Source organism: Pavona decussata, unplaced genomic scaffold (genome assembly GCF_977016875.1).
Source record: "Pavona decussata unplaced genomic scaffold, jaPavDecu1.1 SCAFFOLD_213, whole genome shotgun sequence".
Classification (NCBI taxonomy): Eukaryota; Metazoa; Cnidaria; class Anthozoa; order Scleractinia; family Agariciidae; genus Pavona; species Pavona decussata.
Window position 1 is genome coordinate 282501 of NW_028145618.1, and position 22500 is coordinate 305000.

The 22500-nt window shown below is 38.8% G+C and overlaps 1 non-coding gene and 1 pseudogene across 1 annotated transcript; one reads left to right on the forward strand and one right to left on the reverse strand.

Moving 5' to 3' along the window:
- The first annotated feature begins 4081 nt into the window (after nt 1-4081).
- On the forward strand, nt 4082-4200 carry LOC146460409 (5S ribosomal RNA). Its single transcript, XR_014857654.1, has one exon. It is a non-coding gene; the product is annotated as a 5S ribosomal RNA (ribosomal RNA).
- Nucleotides 4201-5796: 1596 nt separating this feature from the next.
- On the reverse strand, nt 5797-6575 carry LOC146460410 (uncharacterized; annotated as a pseudogene).
- Nucleotides 6576-22500: the final 15925 nt, after the last annotated feature.

The following is a 22500-nucleotide window of genomic DNA, read 5'->3' on the forward strand; positions in this document are numbered from 1 at the left end:
AAGCCTGTTAGTTGTGTCAGGCTGTTAGCTTTTAAACCTTAAAAAGGCTAATTTATACGTACCGATTTTATCGGGCCAATTAGTTGGTTCAATCCAAGTTCAATCACTTCGGCCAATTTACACGTTACAATTTGTCGGCCGATTTCTTTTTCTGTTGGTGTAACGTGGAGTGAAAATTGACCTGATTAAAAAAATCTGCAGCAATGCCACAGATTTTGTAAAATGGGCCGATTCTCGTCCATAAATTGGTAGGTGTAAATTATAGTGTATAGTAAAAGTACTGCTTCAGGACAAAATCGTATCGTTACATTAAGCACCCAACCCCCATATCATATCTGACCAATGGTTTACTACAATGGTCCAATCATAGCAAAGATACAATGTCATAGACCAATCAGAGCAAAGAAAACAAAACGCACATCATTCACGTCACTATTGCCATTTCTGACTTCTTATTTATTGAGAACAAGACGCTTTAAGAGCGTATACTTGAGTGTCGTTGTATGAGGTGTATTCGGAGGATATTGGTTAGTTGAGGGTTTGTTTAGAGGTGAACAATGGGCAAAGAGAAAATATGGATTACAGATTGGATCGTATCCCATGGTATGGGAGAAACCAACACGAATCAATGATGTATTAACGTTGGATAAGTTGTTGTCAAATATGTTCACGACATATGGTCGGGTCAAAATTTAACGGAGGGGGGAGAAGGAAGTTGAATGTGGTTACACTATTTTTAGTGTTGTTGTTTTTGTTTTTTACTGGCGTCTGCATTGTTGCGAACTAGTCCTGTTGTTTTATTGAGCCGATTTAAATTAGTTTTTTTTTTGTGGTTTCAGGTTGCGAAGGAGAAGGCTGCTTTGTTATGAATGTTACCGGTGATGTTTCATCGACAAATGCGTTATCTTTTAATTAGTGATAGGCGGTCGTATTTCCTCGTGAGCCCGGAGCGAGGTTTACGAAGTTGTAGTGGATATTTGTTCGATGCGCTGGTTGGATGTATTGTGCTGGTGCATTGGGCGCAAAATTGTCGCCAGTTAGTTAAGGGAAATGAAAAGCATTGGTAGTGTTCATGTTTGCAGGCATCGTTTAATCTTTTGGTGTTAGTTTGTTAGGTGTTAGTTTCGATTTTAGCGCTTTGCTGGAATGTTATGGAGTGGACACTTGTAACTTCATTGAGAAGTGTAGGTATTTGTATTTGATTAGGAAGGAAGTTAGGCAGTGTAGTAATTAATTTATTTTTGAAAAAAGAAGTAATTTTTTTCAGTTTTAACAGAAGGGATGCTAATTTATTGAATCTAAGAATTTTGTAGCCTTTGCGTAATAAATGTTCAATCAAGGATTGTTGCAAGGAAACAGAGATTTGTAATGTAGTTTTTACCACAACTGTTTCTAATCTCGCAATCTGATTGGCTAATTTTCCGTTGTCGATAAGAGTCTAGACAACGCTGCTCGCGTCAACCAGCGCGCGGAAATTTTGACAGTTGTGGTAAAAAATTTTTTTGACGTTGATATTGTGGTAAAAAACAAAGCGAATGTGGTTTGGCGTTGTCTGTACTCTTATCGACAACGATATTCGTCATCACAGTGGTCAAAATTTGTCGTGGACTCACTCGGCTGCGCCTCGTGAGTCCACAACATTTTGACCACTGTGATGACGAATATCGTTGTCGATAAGAGTACAGACAACGCCAAACCACATTCGATTTGTTAATTAGAAAACAGGCGCATAATCTGCAAAGTATATGTGTGAAAAAAGGAAGGGTGATGAACAGTGAACGAAACTGTAATGGTAATCTAATATTTTGAAACTGAGAGCTTTTGTTTGGAGTAAGCTGAGGCATGGGTGTCTAGTTATTTGCTGGATAAAGCAAGGTGGTGGTGTATGTTTTGAAGATTTGACTAGATCATGTTAAGATTTCAGAAGCGTAATATATGTAAATGTCATCGTAATATGTGTAAAAGTCATCATATGCATGACGTATGTAAAGTTGGTAACGCGAACTGTTGCGGATACAACATTCATGAAATATTTGCAGCCAAAATTGGATCACTTTTTATTTGATCTTGGAAGTCGGTCTTAGTGTAAGAGTTTTACCAGTATTATACTCTTCATTTGTGTGTGACAGGTTTTCAAATGTTTTAATGTTGATTGCGGTATTTTCTTTTGTCTGCAATCAACGATTTGTTGAATGTTAAAACAAGAGTGTTTGCGTGCTGATTGCGAATGTTAAGTAGGCTATTGATACTTTCTTTGAAGGATCTTTTTTGCAGGAGAGAAGCTAATTGTTCAAAGGGGTATTAAGTTGGTTGTAAGTTCAGAGAGAAAATTTTTGGATCTTCATTTTAGATAAAAAATAAACGTTCCAGTAAGTTGTTACAAAGGAAATAAGAAATCTAGAAAAAGAGTGAGTATTTGCTGAGAAATTGCGACGTATGCGATTTGCCCTTTGAGGTACACATTAACGTACCTAGAGGTCTTAAAATCTTCAAGTGAAGCAAATATTTGGAGATGGGCTTGTTTCAGTTCGCGAGTCCGTGAATTGCGCTTCATGAGCGTGCTTTTTTTTATTTGCGGCTGAACGTTATCAGATGACTGAATCTTGTGTTCGGGTGTGTAAAGCTTACAAGACTTGGCAAAAGAGAAAAGCAATTGAAAAATAATGCTAAGAATCATGTCCTATGATTTGATCTTTTCTAGGGTGGGCGGTCGCTATACGGAAACACACGTAAGAGGGTGCTCAAAAGGGTTCTTCAATCCCGTCAACACAGGGAAATTTTACCCTAAATCCCGTAATCCCAATCAGTCTTTTGGGTCAATTCCGGTCTCAGTTAGGTCATAATTTTTTTCAAGCGCCTTAACTTGACGAATAAAGGCATTTTCAGTTGAATGTAAATTTCCACTGCAAATCTGAGCAGTGATGTTTGCACTGGTGTTTGGTCACTGAGAAATTAGCTGTAAGACGTTTTTAAAGTTTTCCGCGAATCACGTGAGCTACTGATAAGTCAGTTAGCAATTTCGTTTTAGAGCTTATCCTTTTAGCGTTTTTCTTTTTCTGTTTCCTCTAAATTGAATGGTGAGGGTTGGTTTCTTATAACGTTGATGCTTGGAAAACTTTTCAGTCAGGGATAAAGGCCATGAAAGTCTGAAGTACATTGCTACTCACGTAATACAACGTGGTACTGCAACCGGTATTTAAAAAGGTGGGAGGCGAAACACGACTCCCGCTGGCTGCTTAATGTACCTTAGAATTCTGGATGATCTGCTCTCGTTAATACGTTTGTGGGAGATTTTTCTTTTCGATCAAAATGTGGTAAGATGTCTATTGATCTTGTGATTTTGGTTATGAAGGAAACTACTCAAATTTAGCGAGTAGAGGTTTTCTTATCATTCGGTGCCGTTTGAGTTAGGTCGTTCATGTGGTTGTGTACGATAGCTCTGTTGCTTTTGTTTAGGGTTATCCGCTCAAGTTAACTGCAGTCTCTCTTGGAGCAGTGAAGAATTTTTATCTGTAAACACACTGGACATTGAAAGAGTTTTATCTATAAGGTTATCGAGGTAACCTCTGTAGCGTAATCTCTGTTTGAATAGAGTAATGTTTTCTTAAAATGTTGTTTTAGAAGATTTTGTTCTGAGAAGTCTTGAGGCTTTGCCTTTGATATAGCGTGTATTGGAAAGTTTCTGTCGGTTGGAAGTGCGTGTGCACATTAAGAATAGATCCTTTTTTTTTTTTTTTTTTAAATCTTTCGCATCTCAGACAAGTATATTAAGTTGTTTCGAAACAAGAAGAAAAAGCACATTCCTCTTTTCCCGCCATCTTGTTCAGAATGAAGTCCTTTGCACATGCCAAGTCGATGGAACGCGCAGACCTCTGGGATAGATATAATTTATATAATTTATAAGCAACGTATGCATTTGGTTCGGCACATGTAGAACTTTCGCCGTTCTATTTGACTGGCGCAGTCGAATAGAGCGGCAGGTCGACCCAAATACAAATCTGTCAAATAAACTCCAGAGGAAAGCAAAAATGCCTTTTTGCACCTTCCCTATAAATCATTAAAATTTGCACTTCTTCCTCTTGTCAACGACCATACCACAGGGAAAGCACAGGTTCTCGTCCGATCACCGAAGTTAAGCCCTGTCGGGCGGGTTTAGTACTTGGGTGGGTGACCGCCTGGGAATACCGCGTGTTGTAGCCTTTGTTTTTACGTTTTTGCGAGCAATCAACACATTTTTCTTTTGCCAACCTTGTAAAAACAGTTCAGGGGTAACAGAGGAGGCGCGCGAAAAAACCATTTAGCGCAGAAAAACCCTGTTTTAAAGTTTAAAGGCAGGCGCAATTTTGGAAATTGCCAACCTTGTGAAACAATTCAGGGGTAACAGAAGAGGTGCGCGAACAAACTATTTAGCCCACAAAAACCCTGTTTTAAAGCTCAAATTAAGGCAGGTGCACTTTTGCAAAGTGCGCTCTGAGGCGAGTTACATAAGTTGCTGATTTGAAGCTGATTCTGCGTTTCACGAAAGCGCTACCCGCTGAAAATAACCTAACGCATTCACCTTCTCACTTTCACGACCAACTCCAGAGGAAACTCACATAAAATATTCCTTTTTCCTAGCTGGAGACTCTTCACGATCCACAAAACTGGGCTGAAACGTTTGGCACCACTCGCGAGTAAAACGAGCGACGTGGTCTTTCGATTGTGCTTCAAGTTCTGTTCGTTGAACAAGAAGCGCCCATTAAAGCCATCCCGGACTTTATGATGTCCCAGGCACTTTGACGAAAGTGGAACCAAAGTTTATGCCACATTTCGGGATTGGAAGCGCGAATATTACTCTGTTTTGTCGGGAACTTCATTCGAACGCATTCAAGGAAAAAGCTTTCAAAAATATTTGTTCAATTTTCCATTCTTCTTTTTGTGCGAACTTCCACAGAGAGGTACGGGATTATGCTTAGCCTGGGGAAAATTGAAGAGTGTAATCCAGCCTAAGCGAACATTAATCGCTACTTGGAGAGTTTTGTTTTCTCGGTCAAAACCTACGCACAACTTGCAACCATTAACGAATCAATAATTAGTTATGAATAGCTTTTGCAATATTGTATTTGTTATAGTCATGCAAATAAAGCTTGTTGTTGTTGTTCTTTTCCTGAATTTCTCCCGGGTTTTTTAACTCTCTGTAGGTGAGGCGGGAGTTCGACTCCCCGGCGAAATTGGCGAGCCGGCCCTGTAGAGGGGTGCTCCCTCTCCTTGCTGTTGTTTAGGCTGCAGGGCATTGTACTTCGTCTGGTGGACTGCCTTAAATACAACTCTCCCCTGGAAAGGGCCCGTCCAAGTCAACACCTTATAGCTTATTGTTTTTGCCTTCTGCCTCACCACTTTACGATCTTGAACAAGAGTTTGCAACTCACTGCTTACTGTAGCCCCACCGTAAACAGAATCAAGAGCTGACGTTTCAAGCGTCAGCTGTTCGTCAGATCGAATCCGAAGAAAGGCTAGAGCTCAAAACGTCGCCTCTTAGCTGCAACATCAATTCATGCATGCAATTATTGAGTGTATGCACTGATTCAGAGTGGTAGTTTTCTGTAAATAGTTCATAAATTATGTACAGTCAAACACCGTTATTACGGACAACGCTGGGAACAGAAAAAGTGTCCGTATTACTTGGAGTGTCATACATACATACATACATACATACATACATACATACATACATACATACATACATACATACATACATACATACATACATACATACATACATACATACATACATCTTTATTTAACGATGCAGGCCGGTTAAAAGTGAATTGGTCTTGGCACTTCTAAATTTAAAGAATTTCTTAAGCTGTAATTTGTTTTTGCCTTAGAAATTAAAATATTTAAATCCTCCTTATTTAGACTATGATAGGATTGATGGGTCAGAACCAGCAGTCTCTTAATGTAATACAAAAAAATGGGATTCCATTGCCTCAATTTCCTGATCTCATCAGCTGGAGTGGACATAGGTAGCTTGCAGACAATCCTAATTGCTCTCATATGAACACGTTCAATATCCTCCATAAGTGATGGAGAGACAGATCCCTAAAGAACAATATTACATACAACACTAGGAATAATTGAATTGAAATAAATAGATTCCAAGGTGGACTGAGGCAGGAATTTGATTCGTTTAAGAACAGCCAATTTCTTGTTAAATAAATTACAAACATTCCTAATGTGATCCTGCCAAGATAACTTATTGTCAATAGTTAAGCCAAGACACTTAGATGGGGACTTGAGCTCGATGGTCTTAGTGCCATATCTTAAAGCTGGCAGAGGGCCTAAAAAGACTGATCTAGATATTATCATTGCTTCAGTCTTTGATTCATGAGCAATTAGCCTGTTGGCTGTGCACCATATGTGTAGCTGAGATAGAATACATTGAAGTGAAGAGATGATCATGTCTGAATCCCTATCAATGGTATAAACTGTGGTGTCATCAGCAAACATATAGAGGTCACCATAAGATATAGATTCAGGCAAGTCATTAACATATATTGAGAACAGTCTAGGCCCCAGGATGGACCCTTGGGGCACTCCATAGAGTGATAAAAATCTGCGAGTCAGGGAGCCATGCGAGCCAAGGTGTGAGCCATGCGAGCCGTGCGAGCCATGCGAGCTATGCGAGTCACGCGAGTCATGCGAGCCACAGTATAAATGTTAAGAATTCTTATTTGTTGTATTTACATTCACATAAGAACAAGAACAAGAGCATCGGAACAAGATGAATAACATCGCAATATTTAATTCTTACAGTGGGACAACGCAAACCATCATATTTTAGTTTTTTGTTAATTGACACGTCAGGACTGATTGTCAGTGTCATTCCAATCTTTTAAGGTATGATAAATGAGTACTCAAAGATGAGGGAAGTCAATATTGTCGCACTAAATCCATTTTGAAAAGAAGCAGCGTAACAGAAGCATTTGCCGTCAGCTGGTGGGTCGAATGCTATCTTGAAACCAGCCTCTGCCACTCTAGTGGTGAGTTTTGAAGAAAGACTTGTCTAAGGGAAAGGACAACCACATGCAGCAGTCAGCCAACCGACCGAGTTCTGATAACTCTGATTCACTAAGGACCAAACCTGTTAAAATGGCGCGATTTACTCACCATTCTTGACGCCAACAAACGGAGATCGAAGTGCTGTTCTTTTCTTTTTTTCTTGAATGAAGTTCCACGTGGATATCAATGAATGAAATGTGTCAATAAATACCTATTCGAGTGGCGGCGCAGCCGTATGTTTTTCTCGGATTTTTTTTCAGAAGTCTTGAACCTTAATAAATTTTTGCGTATTGTTTTTATTTTTTTGCGCATCTTGGGCGATTTTGAAGAGGCAAAATTCTCTCCAAAATTTTAACAAAAGCAAAACAAAACAAAACAAAAAAAAAAAAGAAAAAAATTCGTCCAAACTTTTCTCACGCGAATGTAAATAAACCAAATAAAAATTCTTAACATTTGCACTGTGGCTCGCATGACTAGCATGACTCGCGTGACTCGCATGGCTCGCACGGTGGCTCGCATGGCTCGCTGGCTCGCAGATTTCGCAGACCCCACTCCATACTTCACAGATTGCGGGCAGATTTCTTTCCAGAAATCTGGACAAACTGATTTTGGTTAGACAAATAGTTGGCAAGCCAAAAAAGCAGAGAACCAGATATTCCAGTGGCTTTCAGTTTCTCCAACAGGATTGAATGGTTAACAGAGTCAAAAGCCTTGCGAAAGTCAACAAATAGTACTCCCACTACCAGACCTTGATCCAGAGCTGACTTCCAAGTTTCCGTCATATGAAGCAAGAGACCTTCAGTTGAACGATTTTTTCTGAAGCCCCACTGGTTGCGGGTTAATAAATTGTGGGGCTGCAAATGATCATCAATGGAATTGCACACCACGGCCTCAAGAATTTTTCCAGGAATGCTAAGCAGAGAAATTGGTCTGTAATTTGTCACGTCACATGGTTTGCCTTTCTTAAACACTGGAGTAACCCGAGATAGTTTCCAATCACATGGGAAGGGGGCACTAATCAAGCTGTTCTTATAAAGTGGAAGAAAGCGGTGGGTAACAAGTTCAGACGATACCAAGAAAAGGTCCCTAGGTGAGACAAAGTCTGGACCCGTAGCCTTCTTAGGATTTAATGCCCTCTGGGTATTGACTAGCTCCCAATTAAAATCTGTGCAATCTTTAGTAGGAGTACTCCTAGTTACAAAGGTAGATAGGGTTGTAATCCATAACTGGTCCAAGTTTAGATACTTTGTTTTCCCTTAGCACCTGGTTAGTCAGCTTCCAGAATTCTTTAGGATTGGTTGATTTATTAAATTGTTCTTTCCAGTAAGCAGCTTCGTCCCCCTTTAACAGATTTTTTTACCTCGTTTCTTTTCTCTCTATACTGGCTCCATTTCACTGGATCTCCGGAGATTTTAGCCTCGTTTAAGAGCTTAAATCTTTTTTTCATTTCTTTCCTAATGGAAGAATCAATCCATGGAAGGGAATTAGGTCTGATCTTTGCTTTCCTAGATGGTAAATGGTGATCCATAATATCCTTGTATAAGTAGTTCCAGATAACGTGGCAATCATCAATATCATCAAAAAAACTCACAAGGTGCCAAGGAGCATGCTCGAAATCTGTATTAAGTTGCTTTTTATCCACTTGTTTATATTTCTTTGTCGAAATCATCAGTGGCTTGGGATTATTTCTAGCCACTTTAAAAACTGCAAAAATCAGATGGTGGTCGGATATTCCTAAGTCAATGGAACCAGATGATAATAAATTTTTGGGGCATTGTTATGCTCATGAATGTGCAATTAATATTGGTAATTGAACTGAGTGGAGTGCAATTTGGTCTGAAATCATACGCGTGATTTCAAAATCAAACGAGCGCGCAGCGCGAGTTTGATTTGAAATCACAAGTATGATTTCAGACCAAAATTGCGCGACACGAAGTTCAATTACTACTTAATTACATCCATTTTGAAATCACAGAGTATCATTGTCAATATTAATATTCTATTTGTGTTACTTTCTTTCCATTTTGATGGGCTAAAGAAAGGATGCAATTTAGAGCAAGAAATGGTGCAATTTGGGAATAAATTGCATCATTTTGGACCAATCAGATTCCAAGGATCACCAGTGATTTCAAAATGGATGTAATTAACATTGCAATTAATTCATATCTCTTTTCTCATAATCATAATCAGTTGCAAGAGGGTCTGCGTCATTGTCACCGTCGACGCTTGCGTTTTGTCCATTCACTCTTGTTAATCCGGGCTGTCGATGTTTAAATTTGTAGTAGAGTGTCATTTGTTAGCTTCACATACTGTTTTTTTACAAACGTAATATATATGAAATTTTACGAAACACAGACAATATGTGGCTTGCCTATTTCTGCCCGTTTTGAGCAAGTCACTTGTGGTAGAACTTGAAGGTACCTATAAATGGGTGAAAAGAAAAAAATTGACGGTTTCATCCTTTATGTATACGTTTTGTTTTAAGCAGTACTGAACTTTTAATCATCAAATGTTTTTTTCTCTTGCTATGAATCTTTTAAGGGGACATATGTTCTCTTCACTCAGTAACCAGGAAACTAATCATTACCCAAGATATGTTTAAACTGGTTTTTCCTTAATAACTATGAATGTTTATCTTTTCCGCATTGGTGCCGATATTTCTTATTGTCACACGTTTTGTTACCGATTTCTTTGTGTTTCTAGTGAATTCTGTTTCGTACAATTCTATATTTCTGGATATAAGACTGGTATATAGCCAACGAGGCTCCCATATTCAATAGGCGTCGGCCCGTGGAATAATTTTTTTAAAGTTGATAAACAACAAAGAAACATCGCACGACATAACCGAATTCATTTTGCAAGAACGACTTAGAATTAAGACAATTCACAGCGAAAGTACCTGGGTTATTTTAAGGCAACGAGTTGTTCTGTGATTTATTCGCAAAAGGAGGGTGACTTGTTGTAAATCAAAACTCACTGGAATTTATGCGGAATTGAATTGCAAAGTTTGCCGCAGTGATTAACCATTTAATAACTTTCCTTTGTTAAATCTATTCCTTGTTGATCCACTTGTATCAATGCAGATTAGAGGGCTCTCAGTTTGTGTTCTGAAGGTGACTCTATTGACTAAAGTAAGTGCTTGAAATGGAAGACTTCTTCCGTTGGTAATTTCATAAATGTTAATCTTAAAAAAAATTAACAATAATAATCTTCATGTGGATCGATCTGTTATTCTACTATAAGTAGGTTACTGAAAGGCCTTTTAAACACTATTGGTGTTCTCTAACACTTCGTGTTTTGATTTTTTTTCTCGCCCTCGTGGAGTCTTGATTTTTTCCCAAGGATAATAAAATGCCCAAGCCCCGCCACTCCTTGATCCGAAATCTTGTGTTATAATTTCAAGTACTGAGGTATTAGACGTACCCTCACGGGATCGTCCTCGACACGGATGATCTAGCATTGTTCTCTAAAAACTACTACCATCCAATTTCTGAAAGATGAACTGAGAATCAAAATATATATTCAAGCTTATTTGCACACACCGGTCAACAGCAAGATAGAATTAATAATGGAGAAATACTCTAAGCTTAACAACCTTCGCCAATAAAGCATTTTTTTATTGTCGACCGTTTTCTAAAAGGAAGCCCCTAAAGAGATCCAGGAGAGATTTATCCCACCATCTAAGGATATTAAATTATCCAAAGTGCTACATAGAAGTCTTCAGAACTCCAAAAACCGCATTTTTCAAATCTAGAACCTCCACTCACCAGCATACTCTAAATGTATTCTAACCAGAACAGGATACGTGTTCGAACTGATTGGCCAACAACGCTGTCATTGTTGTCTACCGGTTTTTGTCAAGAAACAAAAAACATTGAGCAATTATTTTATTTTATTTCGTTTTTTACCCCGGGTTTAAAGTGCTTTTCTTGAGTGCTGTTGATTGGGTTCCGTCGTTGATGTTTTTGTTCTCGCCAATGGTGCTCTTTCCGGCTTAAGGCTCCATACCTAGATTTGTTCTGTTTCGAGGGTTTTTCCTTATCTTCTGAATGCCTGTAAGTTTTTTATCTGGACTCAGCGGAACGATTCTTGTTTCCGTGCTGTTCGCCCTAATGCATTCAAATTAATTGCTGCGTATAAATTATAAAGCTCATGTCCGTTTTCGCATTTCTCTTTTTTTTCGTCGTTTTGTCTCGGAACGACGTCAGAGATTCTTTGTTAAGCAGTGGGGTGCTCCTGGTGTTATGGGTTCTTTGTGGAACGGGGTTTTTAAAGTAACTTTTTAGTCCTCCCTTGTCCTTTGCCGCGATCGCACATCGCCGCGATCGGCGAAAAATATCGCCAAGTGTGTCCGCATCAGTCGGTGGCGATCAAATTTGCCGCGATCGGCGTATAAAATCGCCAGGTGCTTCGCCTTTCCCAGGCACATAGACCATCGATGCAGGCATGAATCACCAACTTCCATCGGTTCAAGGAATTATGGTGACGGACATTAATTATGTACACATTTTGCGACTCAAACTCTTTTCATGCTCATTCTTTGTGTAAGAGAGTTAGTATGACAGCGATGATTGTTTAGCAAACGTCGATGTTGGGATTAGAATGAATTAATTCTGCTAAGCCCTATCTAGAGTTGCACACCATCAGGGCAAATATATATTTTTTACAAATTTATTAAACCACGTTTATCTCTGGAATAATGGTGATCCACACTTAAAGGCCGACATTGTCAGTAGGAGTATTCCGAAAAGCAGCAATGCCCTTCTTGTTTCCTTCCCTTCAGTAGCACAATGGAAAGGACGTTAGTCAGTTTGCATGATAGCTTTGAATCCACCTAAAAAGAAAAAAAAAAGCACAACCTTGCGAAGTAATTAATGTCGGTTTCCGTTCACTTCAACCAGTCCTTGTCACAGCACAACATAGAGAATATTACTCCTTAAATCATTTTTGGGCATTATTATCCTCATTAATTCATGTCTCTTTAGTAATAATCATAATCGATCGCAAAAGCGCCTGCGTAATTGTTACTGTCAACGCTTGCGTTTGTTAATTCGGGCTGCCGGTGTTTGAATTTGTAGTAGGGTGCCATTTGATAGCTTTCATGCTCTTTTCTGCAAACGCAATACATAAGGAATATTAATTCATCAGTCAATCCCAGCTGTGCCCATCCCCCCCGGGCAATAGTGGGGCATTTTCCCACACTGCCCATCCCAGGGGTCGGGCATTAGCCTTCCATCCAAATACCCCGGGGCATTTGACCATCTCACTTTTTTCCCCATACAGCATTGTCGCTTCCTTAACAAATTCATCGGCAAATACAGTAAGTTTCTTATTGAATACGTCTACATAGGACATGAAATGGGATGCTAGAGCTGTAGAATGACCTATTTTTGCGCTAACTACGGGAAACAAGACCCAGCTAGGACTTAATTTGGCCTGAGTTAGCTCAGATTTTACTGAAAGTAAGACGAGAAACGAAGAAAATAAAACGATTTTGAGCAACCACCTCGGGGCATTTGAACAACTATTTTGTCCCGGCGGTGGGGCATTTGCCAGTTTATTTTGAAGAAATCCTAATTCCCGGGGATCGGCCAGGGAGGGGAGGGGGGATGGGCACTGTTGGAATTGACTGATGCATAAGAAACACTCCAGAAGATATGTGTTTTGCCTATTTCTGCCCGTTTTCAGCAATTGCATGTTCCATTATACTTGCTATCGTCGGGTATTTCTTTTTTTACTACTCCCTGAACTACGAAGCGTTATAGATCACAAAGATTACAAGATTTTCCAATTTTAGTTCCGGAAGGCTGGCAAGACGTCTGGGATACTTTGAGAAGTTCTTCTTCTTCCAGGGTAACATTGGTTCGATGCACACTGCCCTTTTGCTGAATTCTGAAGTCAAGCTCGATCAACGCCATGTCAAGAAAGCTCTGCTTATGCTGTTGGAGCGATTTCCATTGCTACGAATTATGCGGGTCAGGAAAGGATTCAAAGAGTTGTGGTTCGAAGAGATGGGAAATCCCCAATGTCTGGACTTCCGAATAGACGATGTAGACGCAGAGAATTGGCAGGGTGAGTTTCAGAGGTTAATCAATGGTACGCCTTTTAACGCCGAACGAGGACCTTTGTGGCGCGTAACTTTACTAAGGGAGACATCTGACACTAAAGGATTACAGACTCTGTACAGAAACGTGTTGCTTTTTTCCCCGGGGGGGGGAAGGAGGTACTCCCTTATATGGGCTTTATAGGTATGTGCGGCGCCAAAGGGTATGGTTTTTCGGCTGTTTTGGTCATAAATAGGGTATCGCCTTTAGCCATTTTGCCGCCATTTTGGTAATAAATAGGGTATAGATTTTTGCACTCTAGTCCTGGGTTCGATTTTTTTTAGAAGGAGCTACTTCAGGTCATAAATAGGCTAGGGAAAATCGCAGATTTTGCTCATAAATAGGGTAAGGGTTTTGGGAAGCGGGCCGCACACCCCTACCCTATTTTTTTGGAGTATCCCCCCCCCCCGGCTTTTTTCCTATCATTACATCATCTGCGATTCTCTATCTATTTACACACTGAAGAAAAAACTATTAGAATTTCTGACTTTGATTTACGTTGGTGAGCCCATTGAAGTCAAAAGTCTACCATTTCAACCACCGATTGAATGTCTCATGCATCACCAGATTGTATTAGACCGCTGGGAACGGCTTCTGATGTCTGCAAATTTGATCTTCAGCAAAGTAAGAGCTATGCTTTACAATCGCAAGCAAATGAATTTGTATCTGTCAACATTTCCTCCACCCGGCGATAATTTAGTGCCCGAGAAAACGTACGTAATACCACGTAAATTAACAAGAGATGAAACACTGGCTTTAATCAGATGCAGTAAAGTAAACAAATGCACTGTTCAAGGCGCCATTACCACAGCAGCCCATTTAGCCATGTTGCAACTTCTGAAACAGAATAACACTGAATCAAAACTCCCTTTGCAGATTCACAGCACATATCCAGTAAACATTCGCAAAGAATGTCAGCCATTGGTTTAGAATGAGGAATTTGGATTATACGCCTCTTTCAATTACCTTCAAATGGTGGTGAATTCGATTATTCTGGAACAAACACAGGCATTCTGGGAGTTCGCTCGTTCATGCAAGAGTGAAGTTCACCATAGCATTCAATCAGGAGAACACAGAAACTTTTTGAAACTGTTTCAGTGTGTAAATATACCAGAATTTTTGTGCTTTGGCGTTGAATGAGAATGCCTACAGTCTAAAGAAAGCACTATCCAACTTGAACAACCTGGGATCCCTTTGTATTGATCACCAACGAAACTCTCCTTTCAAGTTTGCTGGCTCGTATCTTGCCTTGCAAAGTGCAAAGATCGGTTTTCTCACCAGTAACAACATTTTTACAATCAATGACTGTTTGTACTGGACAGTCGAGTTTTGTCCTGAAATAACAACCATTGGTCAAGCAGAAGAGTTTTTTGACTTATCTATCCGTATTCTGATAGACGTCTGCTCGTTAAACGATACAACGAGCCAGTGAACGGTCAATATACACCGAAAGATCTGTATACCCAGTGTAAGTCAGGATTTGTTGTTATAGAGCTACATTGAACTGAAGGCAGCAAAGTTTGGACAAAGTGGTTTAAGTGAAATGTTACATAATTAACATGTAAACAATGGAAATATACTCGCACTTAATTTTAATCTTTTTACCTTTGATTCTGAAGGGTGTCTCAGTTGTCGTGTGGTGTTTCAAAATTACAAAATAAGCAATTCACTTGTGTCAGAATAAGTTACGTATAAATGGGTAAAAAGAAAAAATTTGACGATTTCATCCTTCATGTATACGTTTGTTTTTAAGTTGTGCTGATCGTGTAATCATCAAATGATGTTTTTCGCTTGCTGTGAACTTTGTAAGGGGGCATATGTTCTCTTCACTCCGTAACCAGGAAATTAATCAATACCCGAAGATATGTTTGAATTGGTTTTTCCATTATAACTATGAATGTTTATCTTATCCGCATTGGTGCTGATATTTTTTATATTATTGTCACACGCTTTGTTACCGATTTGTTTGTGTTTCTGGTGAGTTCTGTTTCGTATAATGCTTTATTTCTGGATATAAAACTGTATATAACCAACGAGACTCCTTAGATAAGCTGGTTATATAATCATCCCATATCCAACAAGCGTGGGTGGAATTTTTTTTAAATTGATAAACAACCAGAAACATTGTACAATCCAAACGAATTCATTTTGCAAGAACGTGACTAGAGTTAAGACAATGTACAGCGAAAGTACCTGGGTTATTTTTTAGGCAACGAGGGGTTCTGTGATTTAATATTCGCCCGAGATGAATAAATCACATATTTTTTAACTTGTTCAGCCAGGGTTGTGAGAAGGATACTGTCTAATGGATAAACATTTCTAGAAACTCCACTGGTGTCTTAGGAATAAAGCCAATCAACCCGTAGGCGACTTTTAAAGGGTAAGTATCACGCAAATTTGCTGTCATTTCAACCCCAAAAATGTTTGTCTGTAAGCAGAAACAAAGAAATAATTGTCAAGTCTGTTATAAATTATCCCCCAGTGCAATAAAACTGTCGATTAGTGCCTCTGGCCAGAGACAGAGTAGGTCGGTATGGATTGAAACTTGAAAAATGTTAGGCTAATGTTTTTAAAGATCTCGCATTTTTGTTTCCAAAATGCTCTAGAACAGATCACGAGTTGTTCCTTTCAAGAATTGAGTTGATTTCTTTCGTCTCGTCATTCTAGAATTAATTGGCAGCTGATTGAAGGTCTTATTTCACCATTTTTAACGAAAGATACCAAAAAACCCCATGATATTAAACAATGGCTGGCTAAAAGCTTATTATCTTTTAATAAAAAAAATGTCGAGTTAAATTGAAAGTTAATAAGGTTCAATTCTAGGAATGCGTTCGTGGCATACTCAATTAAATAACAAAATAAAAGTTATAATAATGATAAAATAAATAAAAATAAAAACATCAACGAGATTTAAGGTCAACTGAAAGAAATACAATTTATAAAATCATGACCTTCCGTGCCAGTTGACCGACCTGAAGTTCGAAATCATAGTGAAAATTAATACTTGCTTGTTTTGGGGATTGAAAGAGATAGCCATGAAACGATTAAGTTTTGTTAAGCGTCGTATATACGCGTAAGGCGAACTGATTTATGATTCAGGTTTTCAATTTCACAGTTCAACTTTGACAGATATATTAATTAAGGTGGACATTTATTTATTTATTTATTTATTTGCAAAAGAAGAGTTGCTTGTTGTAAATTCAATGGAATTTATGCGGAATTGAATTGCAAAGCTCGCTTTGGTGATTAAAAGCTGATTAATTTCCCTACGTTAAAGCTATTCCGCGTTCATCGTGTATAAAGCTATTCAGTTGTGAATTATGGCGCTCTCAGTTTGTCTCTTAAAGCTGCCTTTATTGACTGAAGGTAACTGCTTCAAATATGATCGACTTTTTGTTAGTAAATTTCATGAATGCTAATCGTAGAAATGATAACAATAATAATTTTCATGAGGATCAATCTGTTATTCTAATTTTAGTAGGCTGATGAATTGTGTTTCAAACACAATACAAAAAATATTGGTCGGGCGAAATTTTAATCGATTGTCATGATCGAGTCCGTTGAGATCCCACTTCTTAAGAACGTAGAGTGTAACATTCGAACTATGTTTAAAGGTCGCGGCCACTGCATCTCACCGATTTCGCTCATATTTGGCACGTAAACTTCTGTATCGGTCTTAAATACGAAATTGATGACTTTAAGTTTCAAATAGTTTACATTGCAAAATGTCGACAAGGCCGGTTTCGAGTGGCCTTGCCAGTCCTTCATTTTGCCGAGTCATAGGAGTACTTGCAAATTGAACTCTCCGCTTGTTAACTGGGTGACTCGGTAAAAGAGAGGCATGAAATTTCACGCAGGTTGAAAATTTTGGGGGGTTAGCGAGAAAAAGAAAATAGAAGGCTTGTTACACGGTAGCTTTACCGCAAAGTTGGAAAGGAAATAAGTATCTCTAGCTCACCGATTCAATACTCATTGGGTGCGTTGTCGGCTGGGGTATTTCCTGGATAGCGAGATGTTTGAGAGTTTTATATATCCTTTTAATTTTTGCTCTTTGTCATTGTTTGGTTTTCACAGTAGCAAGTGAAAAGTTTCCGGCTGTGAGCACACGAAGGGCGCGCATTCGCTGCGGAGGGTTTGGTGGGTTACAAGTTTTTTTTAAAGAACATTAAACTCCAGAAGCAACTATCAGCCCAAAGTCCCGAGAAAGAAAAAGACTTGTTTTTATTGTTTGCCACTAAATTTTCTTTCACACAAAAGTCATTGCAACTGGCATTTCGAATTGATAGCCCATCAATTTCAACTTAAAGGCAAAAGGTTGAAATGATAACATAAAGACGAATGAACGACGTAATGAAAACAAACTGTTAATGAATTGGACGAATAAAAGGGAGGTTTCTTCGCAGACCAGTACTATCCATCAGAGCGTTTTCGTCGGAGAGCAGCTTCTGTAGATGAACACTGTAACTGCAGATCAATCTGCGTACAGGATGGCGAGCGGCCACGCGAAAACAGGCTCTGTAAACATCGCCTTGAAACTGTATCTGCTAGCTCTTTTGGTCGGTTCACTTTTCCTCTTTGACAAAACTGGACAAGAACCATCTCTTTGGATTGCGAGAGATAAACTTCCGAAGATAACAGCCCTTCTGGTGAACCCATCAGTATTGTGCGATAATTTTAAACACCGCGGAAAGCACTATCTTCCTGGACGCATTCTTCACACATCGGATGGGACTAGTTCTTTTCAAATCGAGAAACACCTCCTTATTTGTGGTGATGTCTCATCAAACCCTGGCCCTGGTAAGAAGCCAACGGCGAAATATCCGTGCGGCGAATGCCACAAGAACGTTCGAAACAACCAAGACGCCATCTTGTGTGTTATATGCAAATCATGGTTCCACGCCAAATGTCTCAATATGTCTAGGAACATATTTCGTTATTATTTAGCTCACCCGGATATCGATTGGACATGTGCCCTCTGTTCTCTATCACCACTGAGTGACTCTTTTTTCTCTGAAGACTCAGTCAGGTTTGAAGAAACCGAGGTTTCTGTTGACATGCATGATCAAGCTGGTGGGGGAATTAATGGAAACCAGGATCTTATCTCACCTCAAGAACTCGAAGCCAAGCGAACAAATTCCAGCAAAGAATTGCTTTTGTGTCATCTCAACATTAACAGCATCCAGAATAAGTTCGACGAGCTTGCCTATGTGATCCACAAATTGAAAGCGCATATTATTTTCATCGGAGAAACGAAGATTGACTCAACTTACCCGAACAGTCAATTCAATATACCAGGTTACTCACTGTTTCGCAATGATCGAAAGAAAGGTGGAGGAGGCATTCTGGCTTTTGTATCTGCTGTAATCCCCTGTAAAAGGCTAAAGTTCAGCAGAATATACAAATGCATCGAAGCAATCGCGCTAGAGATAACAATCGGTAGAAAGGAAATGATTATGATTGGAATGTACCGACCACCGAGAGCGCTAAATGGAAACTACCAGCTTGCACTTGAGGATGAATTAAGCCATATTTGCAATTGGGCCTCTCTCCAGAAAGGAATTGTTGCTGTTATCGGCGACCTAAATCTTACTAGATTACGACCTAACAGGAGTGAAGGAAAACTGCTTATTGATTTGGAATCGGAACAGGGGTTTGAATGCTTAATAAAGAAACCTACACGAATTGAAAAGAAAGGTGCGACAACCACCAGCACCTTAATTGATGTTCTGCTTAGTAACAGACCTGGGATGTTCAAGCAATGTGGTACCTACGATACAGCCTTAAGCGATCACCTGTTAATATATGGTTTGATGAAGGAGACAGTTAAGCGCTATCAGAATAAAATTATAACTTTCAGGAACTATAAGAATTGTGATAGGGAAGTGTATGCAAATAAGCTAGCCGCAGCTCCATGGCACGTCGGAGATCTGTTTGATGACGTGGACGACCAAGAATATTATTGGAAAACACTGATGAAGGATATAGTGGATGAATGCTTTCCCCTGAAAAAGATGCGAGTGAGATCCGTGGATGTCCCTTACATGACAACATCGTGTAAAAGTGCTATAAGGGCAAAAAGAAGAGCCACTTCAAATTATTACAAAGATAAATCTGCTCACAACTGGGAGGTTAAACAAAGGTGTCGCAACGAAGCAACGAGACAACGAAGAATTGCAATTAAACAATACTGGAAAAAGAAAGCTGAAGATCTAAAGAGAAATTCAAAAGCATTTTTCAAAACCTTTAAACCGTTTTTGGGATCGAAGACTTGCACTAACAAACAAGCGGAAATTAACCTCAAAGTTAACGGTACTGTGGTAAGTGATTAAGCAAGAGTTGCCGAGACTCTAGCACGTCACTTTGCCACCCTTGCTGACAGTATTGGTGGAGACAGAGCTCAGCAATCAGAGAAACAACTCTGCAACCATCCAAGTCTAGCGCGGATTAGATCATACGAGAATTTCTACAGGGATAACACCCCACCCCTACACACGCTCTCAGAAAAATTCTAAGGCTCATCCTTCAAGAGAATTAATTTGAATTCGACGAAAGGAAATATCGTCAAATACACGGAACCGCAATGGGCACGAAGATGGCCGTCACTTTTGCAAACATCGTTATGTCTTCGGTTGAGACGGAAATAATCAGCCAAACCAAAACATAACCACTTGAGTGGAAAAGATACATTGATGACATTTTCCGCTATGGAGTGCTGATAAGAAGGAGATAGACGATTTTATTGTCCTTGCAAACAGACACCACCTTACAATAAAATTCACGGCTGAAATCTCTAACAATGAAATTAACTTTCTGGACACAACTGTTTACAAAGGCGAGAGATTCTACAATGAAGGAATCCTTGACATTCGCACCATGACATTTTAAACCTACAAAAACTTTCCAGTACACATATTTTTCTTCCTGCCACCTACCAGGGGTCAGAAAAGGACTTATAAAAGGTTAAGCCCCGAGACTTCTTAGAATCAATTCCAAACACTATTTTCCCTCCTGACGAGCATGCGCTGTACAAAGACAATTTCGCGACCAGATATGGCGAGCTATCGAAAGTCATTGCTGACGTCGCACAGCGTGATGGAAATGTGATTTTCGTGTTTCATGAATACAAAATATAAATGATTGAAATGCGAATTGACTATTTGCAATAAATGCTCAGTGTTTGAGTCTTCACTTTCTATTTTTCACAATTAATTGCAAAAGAAAGGCCCAACGAGCACTGCATTTCGGCACTGATTTAGCAATATTTTAGAGGAGATCTATCCTATTATTGATATTTTAAATGAAACCTCGAGCTATTTTTCTTTTCCACGATGTACTACTGTTCGCTAGCAAGTCCTAGCAATAACTAGCCGCGCATCGAATGAATAGCATGGGGACACGTGCTCATTCCCGTGTTTTAATGAAGTGCAACTTGTGAATTAGGGTCTACGCAGGTTCCACGTTTGCTACCACACTGAAATTAAGTGGACTCTTTGTCGAACCTATTTTAAATAAATTCGACGCAACTTAGATTCGATGTTTGCCCTAGGCCTGAGGCGCAATAAAGATACACTATCACTATCACTCACTAAAAGCCCATCACGACAAAGGAAATCCATATAAACATAAACTAAAATCATATCTGACATGGATTCTATAATTAGACACGGACGGTATTATCTGATGCCTTCATTACAAAAGTGTTCAATGATATTCGAAACAGTGGGACTTTTGCAATTGATTGGAACATAGGTGTGATAAAACCGATATATATATGAAAAGAAAGGTGATAAAAGGCCTCCAGCTAATTATAGAGGAATCACATTGACAAGCTGTTTAGAATAACTGTTCGCATCAATTTTACAGTCAAGGTTGAATAAGTATAGTGTGTGGCAATTCAGGATGACTTTTATACAAGAATGGAATCAAAGGTAAATTCCTCAAAGTTGTTAACTCCATGTATTTGTCAATTAAAAGTTGTATCCAAATAAACCAAAACACGATCACAAAAATGTTTTCATACAACAAAGGGATAAGGCAAGGTGAAGGTTTAAGTCCAATTGTATTTTCATTATTTATGAATGGTTTACCGCAATTCTTTAGGACAAACCACTGCCAAAGAGTAACGCTGAGAAACTAGCCTTCCAAATTGTCTAATGTATGCAGATGATTTGTTAGTTAAAATCAAATATCATCATAATTATTGCAAACAGCCAACACAAAAATAAAAATAAAAATAAAAATTCAAATATGAAAACGAACGTTCGTTGACAGACAAACATATTTCGGGATAGAAATGACTTCATCTGGTCGCTTTACCCATACGCAAGAGACATTCTTAGTAAAAAAGCTTACAAAGTTCTTTTGACAATAAAACGGCCTAATACGTACCTAAATTACAATTAAGAATAAACATTTTGATGCTCTTAAACCTATACTACCGTCGATATAGATGCGAAATTTGGGGACCTGAATTATTATTATATGACTCATTTTGACAAAAACAATGTTGAGCAAACACTAAATACACCATGGTACACAGAAAACATAGTCTGTAGGGCAGAACTTGAACGGTACCCATTAAGTATAGACATAACTGCTTCAATTTTTAGTTACTGGCAAGAACCAGTTCATAAAACAGACAATCCTCTCTTAAGTGAAACATTTTGTTACGCAAGACGCCACAGTCAATCTTCATTTTTTTGATGTATTAAATAGTGACCAATTAATACGAATGCCCTCCACAAGCAATATAGTAAATCGACAACAAATCAAGAATACTTGCTCCTCCCAACTACGAAAGAACTATGTTTAAAATTGGCTTAAGACTCACAGTAACAATTCTGAAGACTCTAGAGAAAGATTTACGCAAGAAATTAAAAATGACTACCAAGTAGAAGCCTATCTCAAGACCGTCAGAAACCCAGCACACAGAATAAGTATTACAAGATTGCGACTAGGGGTTCATTCATTGCGTATACAAACTGGGAAATACGAAAATAAAGGGGCATCAATAGTTATCAATCCCGGTAGAAGACAGAACATGCTTAATGGGTAAAAGAAATTGCATAGAGGACGAACGGCATTTCTTGATGTATTGCCAAGAGTATCCCGCATAACATTAGACATAAACTCCATTCTCTCATTACAGAAATGATCCTCTTTTCACCAACTTAAGTGATGAAGACAAAATTAGGTATATACTTACCCCAGACAATGAAAATACTCTAAAATAGTAGGCAAATATACTCATTTAATGTTCCAGAAAAGAAACAGGTATCAGTTCGAATCAACATATAAATGAATTGGTTTACTGTTTTCATATCATAGTTAATTCTTTATTTTTTTACAATCGAAC